This window comes from Pongo pygmaeus, chromosome 22 (genome assembly GCF_028885625.2).
Source record: "Pongo pygmaeus isolate AG05252 chromosome 22, NHGRI_mPonPyg2-v2.0_pri, whole genome shotgun sequence".
Classification (NCBI taxonomy): Eukaryota; Metazoa; Chordata; class Mammalia; order Primates; family Hominidae; genus Pongo; species Pongo pygmaeus.
Window position 1 is genome coordinate 50789054 of NC_072395.2, and position 21849 is coordinate 50810902.

Sequence of the window (21849 nt, forward strand, 5' to 3'; positions counted from 1 at the left end):
TATTAGAAGAACTGAATTGTTATAATATTTGTGAAATTGTACTTTTTAAAAGGGAGGCATAGCCAGAGAAAAACATTTCCTTTTTCATCGTTTAGGTGTAATTTACAGTTGTTTATGATGATGACCCTCTCTTTGCTATATTTCTTTGTTGAAGCTTTGAATACAGACAAAAGTTTTAAATATCCTGCTTTAACAAGAAAATATTATCCAATGTTTTAAAATAAGAAAGGTTAAAAAGAACTTACATAGTAAAAATGCAAATATTTCCCTCCTTCTGTTAAGAAGTAAAGGCTTTCAACCCTTTAATAAGTATACTTTTCTCAAGTTTTCAGGGGGCAAAACAGCTAAGAAAGGGAGAGATGGCTCCGTCTGCTGAGAAATGTGATTTTGAGTTTCTCTTGGGTAAAGGTGGAAGCACAGTGAGAGGAAGAGATTTTTGTCTTTTGTGTATAATCTCAGTAGAAATCATGACATCGCTTTAATAATATTCTTGCACATGTGAAACTAATAATAGTTTGTGAGCCCAGAGGGAAAAAACAGTTTTGCCCTGAAATACGGCCAAGTTGGACCAGAAAAGCAATTGTTAAGGAAACTATCCTTAGCTGGATTGTCCTCTTCTCGTTCTCTCTCACTCCCCCTCACTCTGCTTCTTTCTCTCTCTCTTTCTCCAGCTCTCTTGTCTCACCCTCAAGTCTAAAAATTATAACAGCATTTCAAGAAGCTAATACACTACCACAGTTTTGCTGACACTCTTAAAACCTCTTGTAAAGAACACACCTTGGACCCTCACAGCCAGTGAATGTTAATCGAAGAGTGGACCTTGGTAGTGTCTGGGAGAATGCTGAAAAAGACCAGAGGTGGGAAGAGTTCAAGGCCAGATGTCCAAAATGCAGGGCCAGAGTCTCCTAACCCTGATCACAAATCCTAGCTACCTGGTACAACCTAACCTTGTGAACTTGGCTTCCAGTTCCCTACCTACAAAACGGGAAAACAGTAAGTTCCCTTCCTTCCTAGGCGCTTTTGAGAACCAACTGGCTTAATGACTGGGACATTATTGCTGAAAGCTAGTAGCATATGAGTTCCACCATGCAAAGGTGTTTGCATGGTGTCTGATGTTAATTCCTCCTTTACAACTCACCCAGTTCATGTGGCTGAGCGGCTCAGGTTGGGCACAGGTTCTGGCAGCTGAGAATGACCTGTCCAGCTTCTTTGAATGTTTTCATGTCATATCAGATTGCTTCTGTGGTCAATGGATGAGGGATTACAGATTGTTCTTTCACTGGGAAATGTTAGAATGTAAATAGGTGCAGCCTTTTTGAAGGGCAATTTAGTGAAATGTAACAAGAGCTTTCAAAAAAGTGCCTACCCTTTTACCCAGCAATTACATGTATAATGCTTTATACTAAAAAGGCATTCTGATATAGTGTGTACAAAGACACAGTGTGTGGGAGATGCTTATACAGCACTGTTTACAACAACAAAAAGGGAAAACAACCCAAATGTCCAAAATATTGGATGCTATAAATCCACAGTAAATATGTTTTAGAGTCACTTACAATGCAGCCACCACAATGATAGTCTATGTTTAGTTGACCATATTGAGTACCTACTATGTGCAGGACATCAACTAGGGAAACATTAGTGAACAAAACGAACCAAAGAACTCTACCCCTAGGAGCTTGCCTTCTATTGCAGAAGACAGAAAATAAACAAAGCCACATGTAATTTGCGTGGCGTGTTAGAAGGTAACGCATACTATGGAGGAAGTTTAATCAGGAAGGAGGAGGTGGCAGCAGAGGTGAAGGATGGGTGCCAGCACAGACTTAAAGGAGGTGGGAATGAAGGCGTTTGCTGAGAAGGGGCAATTCTGGGTGGATTTGATGTGAGAAAGGCAAATCTGGGGAAAGGATATCCAAGGCAGCAGAAGGAGTGAGTTAGGAGGCCTGGACATATGGAGCAAATATCCATCATGTTAGAGGAACAGCATGAGGCCATCAGCAAGGTGCGTGAAGAGCAGGGAGTAAGACCCACAGTAAAAGACAATGAGCCCAAAGAAATCCGCAAACCACTCCTCATTCCTGACTTGGAGAGAAGCTGATGATGAATTATCAAATAACAATATCAGTCAACAATATATGATGATCTAATTTTAGTTATAAAACATAAAACATAAGTAAACCCTCCTATTTATGGTCTGTGCTATTTTCTCCCCCACTTCTGCCTCCCTTTCCTTCTCTCCTTCCTGCCTTCCTTTGTTCAAAAATTTAGCTTATCTGAATTTTCACATTTTTCTACAGTGAACATACTTGTGCAACAAACAAATGAGAAAGGCTCAGGTAAAATAAATTGACAGTATTTTATTGTCTTTGGTCAAGCTGTTTGAGCACAGAATTCACCAATGTTAAAATGTGTTTACTTTTCTGAATTAGCAATAAACACTGTTTGCTTTGTAGAAATGTTAAAACAGTGGAAGAGCTCAAATTGGGAAGTTACTTTAAAGGTGAGTGTTGTCTTAGAGAAAGAGTAGGTTGGTTTCCACAAGTTAGGCCACACCCAAAATACACTTTCTCTGTATTTCTATTGGTGAAATTTCCCCAGGGTGAATCTGAAAAGTGCCATGTGTATGGAAATCACATGGAAATAGAGGGGTAAAGGTGGAGAGCTCCTCCACCCCCAACACATGTATCTACAGACATGTTCAAATTCATCTGTAATCATAAGAGCATTGACCTTGACTTTACTGTAAAACTTTGATGATTGAGAATGCTTCAGGACTGGAGCGTTCCAGTTTAATTTGAATTATTTGGATAATTGACTCAACCAGGAATAAACAGAAGTTCAAGTTAGGATTTCAAATTCAGTTGTTAAAAATCTTTCTAAAAAGTGAGCTCCCTTCTCTATGTTGGTAAGTGTGCTGTGCTGGACACAGTTCAGTCTTTGATGATGTGGGTGCCCTGGGATGTAACTGGGTCATGATTCTATTCTTAAACTCATTTATTTCTCCTTTAAAGTCCTAGAAGAGTAGTGTAAGTAGCATAACTGCCTTCTGAAGTAACACATATGCTTGGCATTAAAAAATTATAAAATCATTAAATTGTTTATTACAGTTTTTCATATCCTCTTAGAAGCAGGGGACAGGAAAACCAGCTTACTAATTTATTGTTTTTTTTTAATTATCCCAATTTTGTAGCTAGAAAACCTGATATAGAGAGAAGTAAAATAACTCATCTAATAGAGCTCAGTGTCTGTCAAAGCTCATCCCATAGAACCACATGACTCCAGGTTAACTCCAATCTCTCAGGCTCCTAGAAAGGAAATATGATTATGTCCAAGGGCATGAGGACTTAGGTTCTGAAGATCTTTAAAGCAACCCAGAAGAACAACGTAAATACAGGAAGACCAGAAATCAGTGACCTGGACTGTGCTTCAATTTTTATATGGCTTAGAGAAGTGAATGTTATTTTTCTTGTCCCATCTGAAACACAAATTTATTCCTTCTCCTCCATCGTTTAAATATCACATCTGAGTGACATCTAGAATGGATGTTTTTGCCAGTACAAGTTACTAAGAAAAGAAGAAAGCTCTTTCCCATGTGACATCTCCCCTCTGACCTACATAACAGTATTTTGGTGTTTTATTTCTTGTACAGTGGGTCCTCACAGCATTCATAGAAATGGCTACAATGTGCCTACATGGAATAATAGATTCTGTATTATTTTTCCTAAGACAACTATTTTCAATAGTTTTAATAGTTTCTAGTAGTTCTCAGTACACTTTAAGGATTATAGAAATATTATTCAAATATCATATATTGAATGGCCCTTCCATGAAACTCCTTGAAGAGACACATAGGGGATGCAATAATGTGTAGTCTGACCCTTGTTGGCAAAGAAGTTTGCATCTGGCAGAGAGGAAAAGTGTGCAGGAAGGCACCGGCCCACAGGGTGGCTGCAGAAGAAACCCCACAGACAGTGCCCATGGTGAGAAGATAAAAGCTCAAGCCTGAGAACATGACTTTGCATTTTGGTGGCATTTTCAAATATACTTTTAATTGACATCTCAAATTCAATGACCTGGACATCTAACTCAAGAAGCCACCTAGTTTATTGTTTTCTCTGACATGACAGCATATAAATTACCCTTCCTTCCTCTTAAAACAATGCCAGGGTGTCAGAACCTCTGTTTTCAGCAACTCCCTCTTGCACATATCTTAAGCCCATTTTTTTTTCCTCTGTCTTTATTAGAAACAACTGTCCCTTCCTCTCCACGCTGTCTGCGATTCCTTCTCAGGGGCTAAGAGCTTCAAGGTCCTACTCAGTGTTTTCTCTTTCTTTGCCAACTCAGTGAGATCCCTCTTGCCTTTTCTCATGATATGATTTGGCTGTATCCCCACCCAAATCTCACCTTGAATTGTAATAATCCCCATGTGTCAAGGGTGGGGCCAGGTGGAGATAATTGAATCATGGGGGTAGTTTCCCCCTACTGTCTCATGGTAGTGAATAAGTCTCATGAGATCTGATGGTTTTATTAAGGGGCGTTCCCCCGCACAAGCTCTCTTGCCTGTCACCATGTAAGACGTGAGCCTTTGCTCTTCTTTCATCTTCCACCATGATTGTGAGGCCTCCCCAGCCAAATGGAACTGTGAGTCCACTAAACCTCTTTCCTTTATAAATCACCCAGTCTCAGGTATGTCTTTGTTAGCAGCATGAGAACAGACTAATATATCATGCAATTGACCATCTTATGGAATCTTGGGGTGCTTTAAGGGGACAGAGTGATTGGATCTGTTTTGTGGTTGGAATATGAAGCATAGATGACTCAATCAGATTACCAGTGTCTGAAACGACATGGGAAGAAGCCAGGACAGACACACAGGGCTCCTCACTCTATTTATCACACTCCATGTATAAGTCTTGCCTTATTTTAGCAATATCAACAGTTCATCTGGAAATTAAAAAAAAAAAACAAAACAAAAACGAAGAAGCAACTTGAGTCCAGATTCTTTACCTGAAGAAAGAAATGAACTACAACAATACTTGTACATTGCAAGGACTCAAGTAGTCAAATGAGGTTATGATTTTTCACCAGGACACCCAGGGTCTGTCTTTAGTGCTAACAGCCTCCTGACACCTATTTTGTAATAAAAGGACAATTTACTTTATATTGGTTGAGAGTAACCAAAAAACATCCAGATATTGTTGAATAACTGATCATTTTAAGAAAACCATATTAATGCAATGAAAATATTGGGGGTTTATTTGAAAATGGCTGGTGGGTTTTAATTAAATTCTCCTATCCCACAACAGTTTTTTGTGTTGCTGAAACCACAATGTGATCCTTTCTATCAGCTGCTCTAAAGTCCAGGTTTCACACTTTTTGTGGGTGGGCTATTGTGAATGACTTTGGTATTGTTTGGGTGATTTATAACCCAAGGATTTTCAGGTGAAATATACCTTCTAATGCTGGATTCCATGTTCTAGCTATTATCCCAGTGGCCAAGATAACCACTTTGTACTTCCCATGAGAGCTGAATCTCACAAAAGACTCAGCCTTGCTAACTTAAAATAAACTCCACTTATGCACACGACAGGAATAGAGAAGACTATCTCAGTGGTGCAAGCCAAATAAACAATTTCCCTGAAAAATAAAGTTCATTGACAGCAAGGTATTTTTGTTCATTTTTTTTGGTATCATTTTGGGGTCTTGAAAAAAAATTATCTTCACTTACTTGGAAGTTCTATACTGACGCACACTTATCACTATACTGAAGTAGTGGGCTGTGCCATAAAGGTTAAGTTCCACGTAAACCCCATTTTATGTTTTTACTATAGACTCCTTGTTTTCATGGGGTCTCCATTCATGCTGCTTGGGAGCCAGGCTAAATTCCCAGTGACTTCTATCAAAGCATAAGTGAGTTTTACTTCATGGGCAGAGAGAAGGTTCGTAGTTTGACAGATATGGCTGAATGACTAGGAGATGAACATCAAGCAACATTGTTTTTGCACAGGAGAAAAAAAGGAGTCTTGTCTACTCTCTGCTCCAGATCACAAAATAAAATGGTCCCATCATATTCAGGATGAACAAGTTTCCCATTCACAGCAAATCCCCAAAAACATGCTCTTAAACTCTGCCAGCCAAAACCTTGCACATGAAAGTGACAAGACACCACAGCCCCTATCTGGCTGCTGCAGCGGCTCACCTAGCTCTCTGCCCAGCACTGCTATTTATTCACTGGAACAACTTCAACACTCTGCGCCTGGACTGCAGCCACGTGCGCTCTGGCCCATGCAGTGTGGTGTGAGAGCTTTCTTTGGGCGGAATCCATCATCAGCCTGCTCTCCTGGCTCATGAGTGATTATCTGCTCTCAGCACCACTGATGACACTAAAGCAGGTCCATTTTTCTATTACTCATTTACTGCTTCGCACATGCTTAGGGCTTCTTGCCTTCTGATCAGTGTCCTAGCTGTGTGTCCTAATCCTAGTATTTAACTCTGTCTTGCTCATGACTGCCAGATTAAAATCCCTGTATTTCCTCCCACTTGCCCCCAATCAAAGCAGTCACTTCTCCAAGAGCTATGAGCTCATGTACCATGCCGATGCGTGGCGTTCTGATTTCCATGGTGTGGTAGACCATACCCCTGCCTGATCAATCCTTATTGCCAATACACCCTATATATATGTAATGGCAAAACCGCAATTACTTTTGCACCAACCTATAGGTGGGTTCCTCATTGGAAAGCCCTCCTTTCTCCTGGGAAAACCTTACTAAGCACCAAAATGCTACTGTTCTTCCAAGACTCCTTCACATTTCCCCACATCCCTGGATGTTTTCTGCAGATACCAGCCCTTATTAATGTTCTCCTCCCTCACTTAAAGTCTAGCACCATTCTCTTGTGTAATGCTATGCTTCTTTGTGTACATTATTGTTTCATCAATACTCTCATTTTCTAAGTTTAAGGCCTCTGGGAACTAAAATCAGGGCATTTTTTTGCCTATGTCCCCTTGTCTTCTTTAGATAGTAGGTACTTAGTAGAGATTTGTCAACTGACTAACCCAAGAAGCTAAGACAATTCTGGACATAGCTATGAAAGGCCAATACCTGGCAATATGAAGGTGGTCAGGAGATGTTTAGAATGAAAGTAAATGTTATATAGTTATAACTATTCCTCACTTGACTGCATGAAGGTCTGCTGTGATAAGCCCTCTATTCAATTTTCTTAATATGGCTTTTCTCAAGAGTACAACATTCTTATTCACTGATAGCGTCTTTTATTTAAAGGATAATAAATGAGACTATTAATTTTGAAAAGAACAAATAAACTTCAGGATGGATTAACTGTAATTCCAAAATACTAAGCAGTTTATTTAAATAACCTGCATAACAGAGAAGCCCTTGCTTTCTGCTCATAATCTTTGCAACTTAGTGTGATCATGAGTATTTTTTCTGATGGACCAAAAGCTTTTTGTTTTTGCTTTTTTTTCCCCCCTAGACATTGAGTCCAGGTAAAATCTGCCTCTGCAGTGGGCATTCTGGCATTCCATCTCTAGTTGTGACCCTACCTGGCTCTGGCATGAGCCTGGACTTGGAGGTCTTTATTGTGGGAAGAAGGCTGTGAGAAGGGGCATTGTGTCTGGGTTCCTCCTTAAAGCAGATCTGAGGAAAACCTAAGCCAGTAGCTCCCACCTTTTAGAGTGCATCAGAATCCCTGGAGGGGATGGGCAGATGATTGGCCCTGTCCTCAGGGTTCCTGATCCAGTAGATCGGGGGTGAGCTTGAGAATTTGCATTTGTAGCCAGCTCCCTGGTGATGCTGCTGCTGGTTCAGGGACACACTATGGGAACCGCTGACCTCAGCTGACTTTCGTCAGCTCTGATGCCTCCTTTTGTCCACAGAGACCCCCAACTGTGGCCAGTCAAGGAGACATGTGGAGTGTGGGCTTGGGCCCAACACTCCTTAAGTGCTGATTAAAAAAGAGGGCCACCTAATTCAGCCTCTCTTCCAATGACAACACATAATGTCATAGGTTCTTTATTTGCCGTCCTCTTTCTGCCCTCTCTTTACATGCTTTACTGCTGTGGGCCCAGCCACCCCAGGAGGGCTAATGAAAATTTAAGAGGGTGAATATGTTTAGGGTATTGACTGGTGAGACCTCGGGAGACAGCTGAAGAGGAAGGAATCTACCCCTTCGTTGCCATTATTGAAACTAGATTTCTTGAGAGGAGGAATTATATGTTAGTAGCACTATATTTTGCACGTTAGAGATGTCTAAAAACCTGAAGTGTGCTCTGCCTAACTCGTCATGGAGTCTTGGCTCTGAAAAGGTTATAAGGTGATGAAAAAGCCTCCAAAGAGAGATTTCATTCCCTGTCTTTTGACTGAAGGTAGTGTGTTGACAACAAAAAGCAAGGGTAAAGCTTTTCCATGAGCAGTGAGTCCTGTACCCTGCCTCTTAGTCATGTGATGCTGCTTAGTCATATGATTACTGCATTCCAGACCTGCTCTCATAGACACAATGTTCGTGTAGGGACTGAGATGTCATTTTTGGTTAAATGTGATTCATTTCTTTTATAGAGAAAAGATGGCTCCCTAAGTCATAAAGCGATGGCCCCATAGAGTGGTGAGGTCCAGTCTGATTTGTTGACTGAGCCTGAAGGGCACCGCTTCTCTCACAGCCATTAGAAGTGCTCTGTGTTGGCAGAGACTTTGAAATACATATACTCCAACCCCAGTTCCTAGCTCTCTCAGCTTCTTTATGCTTCTAGTGACAAAGAATTCAGAGCTGTGTAAATGCAGAGAAGACAGATCACATTACCTCTGCCCCGCTCTGACTACTGAAAATGCTTTCTTATATTGAACCAAAATATGTCACTTTGTAGCTTCCACTGCTGGGTCCCACTTTTATCCCTTAGAGCCCAGCAGAACAATTATAATCCTTCTTCATCTTCAAATATCAAGATGCCTGAAAACAACTATCATGTCTCCTCCCCCACATATTCTCCAGGGAAAACATCCCTAATTCTTTCATCTACTCTAATATTACATGGTTTGGACTCACGTACTGTCCTGCCTATTCCCTTCTGCACATAGATTGTTGGATTATATCCCTTTTAAATTGAAATGATTGAATGTGGCAGTGAAATAAATCCTGTCCTCAAAAACATTCTCTTCATTAAACAGAAGTTCCACTATGAGACATTATTTACTTTGGAATGGCACGATATTTGAAGAGGTCAAGAGTTTTCTAATCCAGTATTACTGCCCCATGGAAGGATTAACATGCATTACTGGTATTTACTGTTTCAGTTTGATAATGTTTTCCCTTGCATGAATGTAGGTGGCTGTGATATCTGAGTTAGGGAAATGGAAATGATGTAAGAGAACTAGAAGTATTATGGATCACCACTCTGTTTCTTCTGGTTCTTCCTCTCATAGTCTTCTCAGATATTTCTCCCTGACATTTCTCTTTTCTAGGTTGTAAGTTTGGCATTAAAGCTGTTCTTTTGCTTCTACTGAAAAGGTATGGAACTTAGTTTCCAAGTTTTCTCCTTGAGGGAAGCAGAGGTTCTCAAACACTACTTACAAATTACATGGTCTATTTTCAGGAAAACAATGACTATTAGTAGATTAATTCAACCTAAACTTACAGCATGTGTCTAACCTATGGACATTTAGGTGATTTAAAACAAAATACAAATTGCTAGTCAACAGCAAGTGCCAGATATTAGAAGACAGAATCTAATTCTTCAGCATTCTTAGACACAATGTGGGTGTAATTGTCAAGATTAGAACATTGCTTTTGAGCATGGGTTGTGAAGTCGGCTTTTCTCCTTTGTGTCTAACAGATCAGCTAACAGAAATCAAACAATATGTATTTGCATCTCTTTTGTTAAGAATCATCTACACCTACTCCAAAAGTCAAAATATCCCAACTAATTTATTTAAAAAAATACACCACTAAAGAATGATTCAAGGGCAACAGGAAATATTATCTCTACCAGGAATCTTTTCACCACTAGGATAAATCATTTCCTCTGCCTTACTCTATTCCCGATTCACATTAGCTGTATTTCTTTGTTGCCAGAAATTTATATTGGGCATGCATACCAGACACTCCAGTGTGTTCACCCTACCAGTTTCCCCTCCTCCTGGATATAGAGCTGAACTACAATTTGCAGCTACTCTTGCAGTTAGGTATGACCATAGAATATGAATAGGAGGGATATACATTACTTTTAGGCCCGGATCATTAAAATCTTCTACATAATCATCTACTCTCCCTCTTTCCTTGTCTGCTAGTTGGATATCACCACTCAGGAGATCTTAGAAGCCATGTGCTAAAGATGACAAAGTGTCCCTCAGCCTGGGTCCTTGTATGGCATCAACGAATTAGATTTATGTGAATGAAAGAAATCTTCTATTTTGCTAAACTAGTGAGATTTACATATTTTCTGTTTCAAGAACTTTCTAATTAATATAGTATACACAGGCTCATCAAGAACTGAAGTTAATGCCACATTGCAATAAATGAATAACAACATCTGCTATTTTTAAAGTGCCTACTTTGTGTTGGACATTGTACAAAGAACTTTTTTTTTTTTTGGAGACAGAGTCTCCCTCTCACTCAGGCTGGAGTGCAGTGGTGTGATCTCAGCTCACTGCAACATCTGCCTCCCGGGTTCAAGCAATTCTTGTGCCTCAGCCTCCTGAGTAGCTGGGACTACAGGCACGTGCCTCCACACCTGGCTGATTTTTGTATTTTTAGTAGAGATGGGGTTTTGCCACTTTGGCCAGGCTGGTCTCAAGTTATCTCCTGGCCTCAAGTGATCCATCCGCCTCGGCCTCCTAAAGTGCTGGGATTATAGGCGTAAGCCACCGCTCCTGGTCTGTACTAAGAACTTTACTTACGTTATCACATGAATCCTCATAACATCTCTGAGGTATATGTTGTTATTATTACTCTTATTGTTATTATTTTATGATAGGGAAAGCAAGGCATAAAGTTGATTAAGGTCACACAGTTAGCATAGTGGATTATATTATTGTCTCCAATTATTCTCTTCCCTCCCTGAAAGATTAGACGTCTCTACCTGTTGCTGCACGGCTTGCAGTGTTTCACTGTGGGAGAAATATACATCTCCTTCCCACTGATCATTGACACTGGTGTGACATGTGAATTGTCTGGTCAATGGAATGTGAGTGGATAACTTGTCCAATATCTGAGCAGGAATGTTAAGGGCCATTGCTTAACTTGGGAGTCTCCTTTTCCTCTGATACTGGGATAGAGTATTCCAGACCAGACCAATTCTTGATCTTGAATTCCAGAATGAAGAAGACACAGGAGGCAGAGCCACAGCTGACCAGCAGAGGCATAGCGCTCCAGAGAATAATACACCTTTGTTTTGTAAGCCACTGAGATGCTGGGGTTGCTGTTACTGCACCAAACTTAGCAAAAATGGACAAATACACCTAGACCTTGATGCAGATTCAGTTAGTGAGAAACAGCAGAGCCTGTGCTCTTAATCACGGAGCAACATCGCCTACCAAGCACATTGTCAAACTTGCACAAGTACCTGCTAGATGATGCAAGAGAAATTTAAAGCATCATTAAAAAAATCAATTCTCATCCTGGATAAGAAAAAAGTAGATGTCTGTAAGTTTAAAGAGGAAACTGCCACAGGATTTAAACTTAATTTATAGATATGTCTCTCACATTACATATAATACCTTCAGATTTAGTCCCACAGAACAGTTGTTGGCAAGGACATGGATCTTTTAGCCACAGATGCACTTTCTGGTTCCTTTTGTAAGGATTTCATGTTGGAAACCACATCTCTGTGACTGGGAATAAGACCGGTGATACATGTTAGCCAAAATCTATTCACTAAAAGAATCACCAGTACTGTATGATTCCTGGTCCTAAGCACAGCCACACAGAAAAAATGAGAAACATGAGACTCAAGGAGATAATGGGTTTAATCTGACTTGGATACATTTGTATAGACATAAATTAGTCACTTGGTTAAAATTTAGGGTTAACTTTACACATTGTAATTGGGAAAATTGACTGATGGCCTTACTGCATTCCATATAAAATCAGATCTGAATGACCATTCGAACATTGCACACTGCACAAAATCATTCTCTGAGGTTTTGTTTAAACAATGATTCAATTTAGCAACAAATAAATAAATGAATATTTACAATTGATTAGCAGATATGATTAGATCAAAGCTACAGTTTAGAGAGGATACAGACTATTCTTTTAATGATGAGACTGCTCTTTAAGAAAAATAATTTCACTATTATTTAATGTTGTTAAAATGATAGCAAGTATATGTATATTCTAGTACTTTGCCAGAGGAAATTCAGAATACCATTAGAGCACTAACTGCAATTGTGATTATCTCTTCTTTTTATCGGAGCCTAATTATTTCTAGAAATAATTATTTAAAATGCACTTTAAAATGTATTTTTATCCTAAACAGCTACATTTTATTTTTCTATCTCTCCAAATACTTTCAATAAATTAAAAAGAAAACTCTAATGCAACAAAAGTGTTTTGATGATTTTTCAACTTAACTGCCAATTTCCCCCTTACTGGTATTACCAAAGTTAATAATTTTGTAAAACTCCAGAGTGAATCAATTCTGTTTTGGTACTTAAATGCCAATTATTGAAGATAAAATGAAGAAACAATAAATGCCATCTCAATAAGCTATAAATCCAAATTCACTGAATTTAAACATCTTAATTCCACCAAACTTAAAGTTCTAATACAATGAACTTAGAAAAACCAACCTTACTTTGAAAAGTATTGTCACTTTAAAGCTGTTAGCAATAAGTAACTGCTTTTCCCCCTCACTTTCTTCCTTCCTCCTACTCTGCCTATCTCTGGTCCATTTCCATTTCCATATTACTTACATATCATTTGATAAAGGAAGAACTGGGGAAAAAGAGAAGAGCTTCACCTTATCTGCCTGCCTTTCCATAAAGAGCATTTATCTTGTTTTCATTAAGGTTTACATGGTCAACATTAAACCCTTGAGGAGAGCAACATTTCTTACCTGTGAAAATCAGTGAATGGGTTAAGATTCCATAAGGGCATTTTATTTTTAATCTCCGATTAATTTTTTCTATAACTTCTCAAATAACTATTCTAATTTTTTTCCCTATAAAGTAGAGGTAGACTGAGATGATAGGGAGGAATATGAGACTGAATTAAAAGCCCTTCCCTATTCTCAAGGAAAATAGTTTATGTAAGTCCTATGTATTAAATAAAGACCTGTCTCACACAAAGGAAAACATACTAATGTTTAGGCAATATCTAGATGAGGTAACTATTGTTTACGCAATACCTAGAAGAGGTATCAAAATGATTTTTTTAAATAGCAAAATGGAATGAAGTGAATGGGGGCGAATTTTCACAAGTTGCTCTCCTTAACAAATCTTACTTGAAATGAGTAAACCAATTATTTTGGAGTATGCTATTGACTGAAAAGGGCATAGTGACACTTTGTTAATCAATTAGCCACCTAGGAAGAAAGCAAGTCATAGTTCGGCGAATAAGCACTGAATATGTGAGCATGGAAACTACCAGAAGTAAAGATTATTGACTGAACAATTTCATATACCTAGATTATTGACACTACCCCCCTTTTTAATTTATTAGAGAAATTGAACTTTAGAACTCAGAAATACATTACTTTGTTTATCTAACAGTCTATATTCTTGTATAGCTTCATCCTCATAATGAATGTCTACTTCCCTCCTGCTGATAATATCAGATGGAACAAGGCCAAGCAACAGCTGCTTTGTTTAATACTCCATGCATCACTTCTTCTGTGTACTTTAGGTAGCAACCCTTTCGTAAACTAAATTATGGATAAACTTGTCAATACCTATCAGGAACCGAAATGTAAGAAATAGTGTAATAACTCATCCTTTTGCTTAGGTTTGAAATAGATTGCTCTGTCTTCACTAGCAATCATTTGAAAAGACTGGAAGGTATAAACACACTGCTTTAACCACATCCTGAGTGCTCAGCATGCAATATCTTTAGAAACAACATGTCACACTTGGAAAGCCCAGCAAGGAAAACCAGGATCATATCTTGTTTACCATTAAAAACAACAAACCAGAACCAGCTCAAGACCTCATGCACAAGTGCATCCACAAAACAGGAAAGCAGCCAGGGATATTGTTGAAGCTTTATCAACATTTCCAACCAGTTGCCAAACCTTGACTGGGCTCTGCAATTCAAACTATACCTTGTAACATCTGGATGGCACTCTTACAGGCATTCTATTTCAAATATGACTGTCACCTTCCTGTATTATTTTTCCTCTTCATGTCAGTGACAGTGGTGGTGGTGGGGGACCTACTACCAAGGGTAAGAGCAGGGCAAAGACCAGCTTCTGGTAAAGTGAGAGGAGAAGGGCTTGATGGACTTACCTGTTTTCCCTGTATGAATGTTGACATGAACTTGAATGGTAATAAATCCTCCCCTCCTGCAGTTTCTTCCTTGTTTGTATTAAGAGAAGTGACTCCTCTCGGTTTCCTATGCCTGCAACCTAGGAAATGTAGCCACCTTGCTCACACGCAGGCTTGAAGATGTGATCACTAGCTTTCATCTTGCTAACAAACTCTCTCTCCTTTTCGGGAGCTCACCAGTGTTGTTTTGATTCCTTCCAGTTCTAGACTGAGAGGAAACTATATCTCCACCCTCTTGAGTCCTAGGACCCTTAGAAACAACTTGGTTGGGCCGGATACGGTGGCTCATGCCTGTAATCCCAGCACTCTGGGAGGCTGAAGCAGGCGGATCACAAGGTCAGGAGTTCGAGACCAGCCTGACCAACATGGTGAAACCCCGTCTCTACTAAAAATACAAAAATTAGCCAGGCGTGGTGGTGCGCACCTGTAATCCCAGCTACTCAGGAGGCTGAGGTAGGAGAATCGCTTGAAACCGGGAGGCAGAGGTTGCAGTGAGCCGAGATCCAGCCACTGCACTCTAGCCTGGGTGATAGAGCGAGTCTCCGTCTAAAAAAGAAAGAAAGAAAGAAAGAAAGAAAGAAAGAAAGAAAGAAAGAAAGAAAGAAAGAAAGAACGAACAAACTTGGTTGGCTGGCCTCTCGCTGACCAGGGTGCTTCCACAGCTCCCTTCTGCCATCTATGCCTAACAAAGTTAAAGAGAAGAGCGTGAGAGGGCAAGGGATGCATGCTTTTGAAAGCCAAAGGGACTCAGCTAAACTAGCAACCCTCATCAGAGGCGGATCGGTGTGTGTGTGTGTGTGTCTGTGTCTGTGTGTCTGTGCACGCGCGCGTCCTTTTTCTCCCCCTGAGGACAGAATCCTGTCTCCACTCTCAGTTCAGCTCAGGTCTTTCCCTGTCCCAGTGTTCTTGATTCTGAATAGGTCCTCTGATGCACCGCCATGCATAAAATGGATGATTTGCAAGCTTCTTTGCCTCACGTAATTCCGTGGGTAATTTGATATCCAGATTCTGCACGAGCCAAAGACTCATTTATTTATAGAAAGTGATTGACCTCCAGCGACCAAAGGAGTGGGTACTGCTCGCTGGGGGCTGCAGACCGGTGAGGCTGCACCCTCGGCGCCTGGGCTCTGGCCTTGGTGCTGAATCCGGAACCCGCTGGGGAACCACCACCTCGGCGGCCCCCAGGCAACTTTCGGGAGGTTTGAGGAGCACCCGGCCAGCTCTGGGCACCCTCTCGAACGTCGCCGTCAGGGAGTTGGGCACAACCAATGCCCTGGGACCCGCCACAGGGCACGCGGCTGGCTTATTCCTTTGCCTGGAGCCGGGAAAGTTTTGTCCAATTTTTTTCCCCTGTAACTGGAGCTGCGGTCTCCCCCCCACCTGGGTCGCCATGGAGACTCGAGCTCTTTTTCTTTCTCCAGGCAAAATGGGAGAAGCTCAGTTAGCTCAGCCCTGACTGTAGCAAGCCCTTTTTTCTCCCTAAGCAGTTCCTGGGCATCACCCTTTTCCGTTTTTTTCAGCAAAAGAAAGGCAGGCAGGGAACAGGGCTAGCAGGATGTGGCATTGCTCCCTGTACCATGGGGCTCTCCGGGACCGACAGACTTTGGATAACAGCAGTTGGGAAACACTCTAAACATATAATACATCTCCAACTCCCAAACACTGGAGTTGTGGGTTTTTTTTTTTTTCTCTTCCTTTTTTTGGGTGTTGGAGGCGGAATTCTTTGGAAAATTCTGGTATTTTGTTTCTCCACTAACCTCACGCTATCTCTGTGGCTGTTTCTATTAAGATGTATTTTTCCCCTGACAATCTCTCCATATTGCACCTAGTACAACAGATGTACCTGTGGATCCACTGGGCTTTTATTGGGTTTTGGGAATACTGATGTTATTTCACTTAAAAACTAATCCAAGCTTAATGTTTTGATGAAAATGAAAATATATCCACAGGGAAGCAAATATCCACAGCCACCCAGTCCTCTAAATGCCACACACATCTCATTTTACCTAAAGCGTTTTTCTTCCCTTCCAATTACAAAATAATTCAGTTTACTCCTAGGGAGATCTTCCTATTCACTGTTTTTAGTCATGGTAGCACATCTTTGGTTTTAAGGATAGAGAACAGTTAGGAGTTACAGTATTCTGTTTCCCATTCTCCGCATGTTTCTCCCCAACCCTCACTTTTCCTCCCTCTCGTGTTGTCTCCTCTCCTCTCCATGCAAAGCAGAACAAGAAGACTGCCTTCCACAAAGACAATGGGCTTTTCCCAACTGTAAATGACTACACCACAAGCCGCACCTGCCAGTTAATCAGTGCATTTCGTCTTTGCCAGCGGATGTTGAAATGATGTCTGCAATAACTAACTGGGTTTCTGCGAGCCCAGGGATGCAGACCCCTCCTCCCCCCGCCCCCCGTGCGAGTTTCAGTCGCTAATGAAAACCGTATGAAACAGATTCCCCTTCTGTTATGTAACCGGCTTCTCCCTCGCCTTTCGGCTGACTTGGGCACAATATTTCTCATGAGAGTGGAGATGCCTGCGGCGACGGCGGAGCTGGGGAAGGGGACGCGGGGACCCGAGAGCACGGAACGCCTCGCCCAGGTGGACGCCAGCTCCTCGCCTGCGAGCAGCTCAGCGCACCGCTTACCTGGCTGCGGACGGGGTGGCTTCACTCAATCATGATCTCTCTTGAAACGGAGCAAGACTGAACAATTCACTACACGACGGACGGCGAGGGAAGGAAATGCAAAAAAGAAAAAGAAAAGAAAAAAACTGGAATCAGATGGTCAAATTTCACATCAGCCCCGAGAGGCTGTTAGGAGACTCCATTCTGCTCGCGGCTGTTCCGGCTCCAGGTCCGGCTTCCCGGCGTCCGCGGGTCTCCACCCCTCCGCCCGCCCAGCCTCTCCAGCCAGGTGCGGCCGTCTCCGGACTGGCTCCCTCTGGCCGAGCGCGGAGAGCAGGGCTGAGCGCTGGGGCCAAAGGAGGGGCGGAGGGGCGCGCGTTTGGGCAGGGACGGGGGAGGGAGACTGGGTGGAATGAAGTGGGAAAAGATAAGAGTGGCAGAAGAAAAAAAATATCCCCGGCTAGGAGAAAAGTGGTGGACCACGCAGAGAGACGTCATGAAATCCGCAGATTCAATGAATGCTACTCAATTCCAGCCGACTGGCTGAGCCCCGCTGGCAGCGCACGAAGCGACGCGGCTCCGAGATAAAAGCGAGCGCAGCGCCGCGTGCTGGGGAAAAGACCGCACAGCGCCGGCGCGGTCCGGGAGGAAGGGGCGGGGGCGAGCAGGACAGAGCCACAGACCCAGAGACTCTCACCCCGCCGCCCATGCCGGCTAGCGTGTCAGCGCGCCGAGGACCGGGCTTGGTGGGGGCGGGCTGGGCACAAACCAACGTGCATCCCCCGCCACTCCAACACGACACTGGAAATGTGGGTGCTCCGTGCTGGGGGAATCTTTTGGGTTTCGGTCCCCGACCTCCCAGTCCCCACCTTTCTCCCCGTGCCACTAAGTTATTCCCGGAGAAACGCCTAGAAAGCAGGAAAGAGCTGAAGCTCGGGGAGCAGTTTTGTCTGCTGGTTGTAGGGGTTCGGCTTTTAGCGTTTTGTGAGATAAGGAAAAAGTCTCTGGGCACTGCCTCCCACCGGGCTGAAATCCGTGAGAAGCAGCCCCGGCGCGGGAGCCGGAGCCTGCACGGCCCAGAGGGGGCGCAGCGAGCAGCTGGGACGGAGGGGAGGGGCCGTATCCCTGGGCTTTGCTTGTACCTGGTGGCGCCCCAGCCTGCTGCCCCATTCAGTCCCTTCTGTCCTGTTCACTGCAACTGGGACCTGGTCCCGGCTGCTGCATCATCACCCCACCCTTATATGGTGTCTCTGGGGTCACTGGAGACAATGGCCTTTTCCAAGAATGACCCAGGCTGCCTTCAAAGTTGAATTTGTCAGGATGAGCCCCTTAGACAAAGGTCTACTCCACTCTTTGAATCTAACTTGCTTTGTGCTGTTATTCCAGGGGCCCCTCATAGTGCTCCCCTCTTGCACCCCCTCTTTTTCTTATGGTCATCAAAAACAATGGTTCTACATTTCCAAAGCCTTCCCATAAATTGCTTCTACCTATGAACAGAACTCTCTTTTATGCTGTCTTTTTCCTAGGGATGAATGGATTGACAAATTATAAGAGCGGCGAATACCGTTGGCTAGTAATTTTCTAATGGCCCTTTCAATAACCGGCTATTCTTGTGCTGCTTTATGAAGTGGCTTTCCTTTCCTTCCATAAGGCACAGAATCCCTACCTCAAAGAAGGTGACCTTATTTTAGAGAGAAGGCTTACGGAAACCTCTTATTTCCAAGATTATTTTATTCTACATACATACATTTTAATTACCTAGCAATTCAGGTCCCCTCAAGAATGCTGTCTGCCCTCTAAAAATGACTGTAATATGGAGAGGTGTTTGTGTCAATTTGCATCCAAAGTCATGTACAAGTCAACCGTACACACAGCCTGTGAGCTTGTATTTGCTGTTGCTTTTCCCTAAGAGGTTGTAATCTGACCTGCTATTACTTCTGAGTCATATATCCCATATACAGAATATATGAGTATGTGTAATATCTGTAGTATGTGTAATACGTGCTCCACAATGCCTGCTGGATCTAGTGATAGTGTTAGAAATAAACAAAGAACAACTGAACCAAACAATCCCTGAGAGACCAGGAATACAAATGCAAGATGCAGGATTTCGGTGGACACAGCCTTAGAACATTAAAAGAACAACCCATGTTGACTATAGTTGTGTAAAGGGCATTCTGTTTAATCTGTGAAGCTGCTATGGGTATGCCTGCTAATTTTGATGATATATACTTTTACCAGTAGAATGATTTCACAAAGTGTCTTTCTTACAAGATATTAGACTAAATAAGAAAGTCAAGAGTTCGAAGTAACCTATTTGTCTCCTTCAAAATACTTTGAAATCTCCCCTACTTGAAACAGCTGCCGGGGTGATGTGGGCAATAGCACTTTGTGAATGGCATAAGAGCATGTGTTGAATGAGATGGATTCCATTAGCACAGCCTGGGATTTGATTAACGCCAGAGACAAGAGCAATTGGCTTAACTGAATTCATTCATTTATTCCGTAGAGTTCAGATAAAGTGATCTGCATGGGTGTAACTAAGAGACTGCAGCCACATCTGAAAATCAGGCGAGCTGTGCTTCAGAGCTGCAAATTGTGGCTCCTCTGAGTTCCTGAGAGCCCAGTCTCTCAAACTACATTGTGTTTAGCTTGTCTGAAATCTCACTTATGTATCTATTTTATGATTTCAGGTGAAGGCAAGGCCTGGGGGAGAAGATCTTTCAGGGTAAATCAGTGCTCCAAATCTCACATAGTGACTTTTATGATTGATTGATTATGTCATACAGATGAGACTGGTTTGTCTCCCACATATAAAGCTGTAATGGAGACTTATTAGCCAGTAAAATTAACAAACTGAATTATCTTCACGGGGTGACATTTGTTTTGGGTAATCTTGTTTTTCTCCGTCATTGATTGCGGCAGTTTATAAACCGTTCTATCTTGGCCCATGGGTAGATCTGGCCTTGTCTTAGACAGGCTGACACCAGAACTAAGATGTTTGGGGGTTTTTGGTTCCCACCCTTGGGCCAGTACTTGTTTTAGATTTAAGACCTTAGCTGTTGTGGATCTAACTGTTAAGAGACCTAATTCTTCTTCAGTTTCACTCCCCTGCCTGCTTTCTCCACAAAAACGCTACCACAGATAAACAACATATTTAAAATGCAGAGATGGGAATATAAATTTAAAAAAATTTATTTTGTCTATAAAAGGACATCTTAAAGAGTATCAAGAGATAAGTGTTAAAATTATTCTATTTTACATTTCTACTTCCAGTGTACTGAATGTGATATAGGAGTTAAGAAGCAATTACTTAGGCAGATAGTAAGGGTATGGGAGTCCTAGGTAAGGCTTTTCTTTTTAATGAAAATCAGCCCCAAATAATTTTCTAACAGAGCAGCCTGCAAGCTGGGAGCTTGCACAGGTGAATGCGGGCAGGAACTAAGGACTAAAGATGTTAAATATGGCGGTCCCATTTTCCCTTCTCTGTTAGCCACGTGTACTGTAAACGAGCAGACAAGATGGTGCCAATCAACTGGAAAGTCCATTTGCATAAGAAGATTAGGGTGGGGCAACTAGCCTTCCCGGCACACTATGTAGACATCATACTTGAGTGAACCAATCTGTGAGCCCTCTGTAAATCAGACACTGCCTTCTCCAGACTGCCTGTAAAATCTGCTGCGGTCCTCTACCTTCTCCCATTTCCACGTGTCTCTTGCTCGTGAGGAGCTGCTCTCCCCTCCTCTCTCCTTTCTTCTATTACACTTTCTGCTCCTTAACCCACCTACCTGTGTCTGTGTGCTGAATTCTTTCTCAGTGCATGACAATGAACCCCAGGGTATATACCACAGACAGCAGTAGCCACTTCAAATGGATTTCATTCATGTCTCTTATTTAGGGAATATCTGTAAACAGCTGTTGGTATTTCTTTGATTGATTATAAATTGGGAGATATATTAAGAAATACATCTTAATTCTTAAGAAATATTTCTAGGTGTAAAAAGTTAAGAATTTTTGCTAAGGAGAGGGTTTCAGAGGGGTTTTAGCTCTGAGGCATTTTGGGGCTGGTCTTTAGAACTTTAGGATAATTTAGAACAATTATTGAGTTATGCCCTTTTCCCTTGATACACATTTATCTCCTATGCATTTTCCTTATTTTTGTTATAGTAGGTAGCTAGTAGGTTACAGTAGGTAGCTAGTCAGACATGAGCAGGGCAGAAGAGGGCCTTCCCCACCAGGCATACCAGGAGACCATCAGGTGATGGTTAGGCAGTTGTTAAACTGTCCGTCTACAAAAATAATTGGTCACAGCTGGCACCAGAAAAAGTGGTCTCCCAATAGACAGAAACACCTGAAACTGGTGATCAGCAGCTTCCTGATGACATCTCAGGACTTAGGTGAGTGGGCTCAAGCATGTGGACTAAGGCAAAATGGCACAGTTTAACTGTTATCTAACCCTCTTCTAGGAACACTTGGCTGGTAAGGGAAGAACGCCTCAAGTGAGCATGCACTGTACAGTAAACACTGTACATGTGGCCCCTCTCAAGTGCTGGCAGGCCATGGGACATACAAACAGCCCACCCCAAGAGAAGAATCAGGATAGAAGGCACACAACACCCGGGAAGTATGCCAATGCATAAAACCCCAAGTCAAAGGTCAAACAGTGCATTTGATCTCGCAAGTCGCCCACTTGGCCCTCTTCCAAGTGTACTTTACTTCCTTTTGTTCCTGCTC

At 42.1% G+C, this 21849-nt stretch overlaps 1 protein-coding gene across 1 annotated transcript in view; it reads right to left on the reverse strand.

Moving 5' to 3' along the window:
- Positions 1-17735, reverse strand: part of KCNJ6 (potassium inwardly rectifying channel subfamily J member 6) — a 300315-nt gene extending 282580 nt beyond the window's left edge. Inside the window, exon 1 of the mRNA XM_054468952.2 lies at positions 17137-17735. The gene's annotated coding sequence lies outside the window, so the exon portion shown is untranslated. The remainder of the gene's footprint in view (positions 1-17136) is intronic.
- Positions 17736-21849: the final 4114 nt, after the last annotated feature.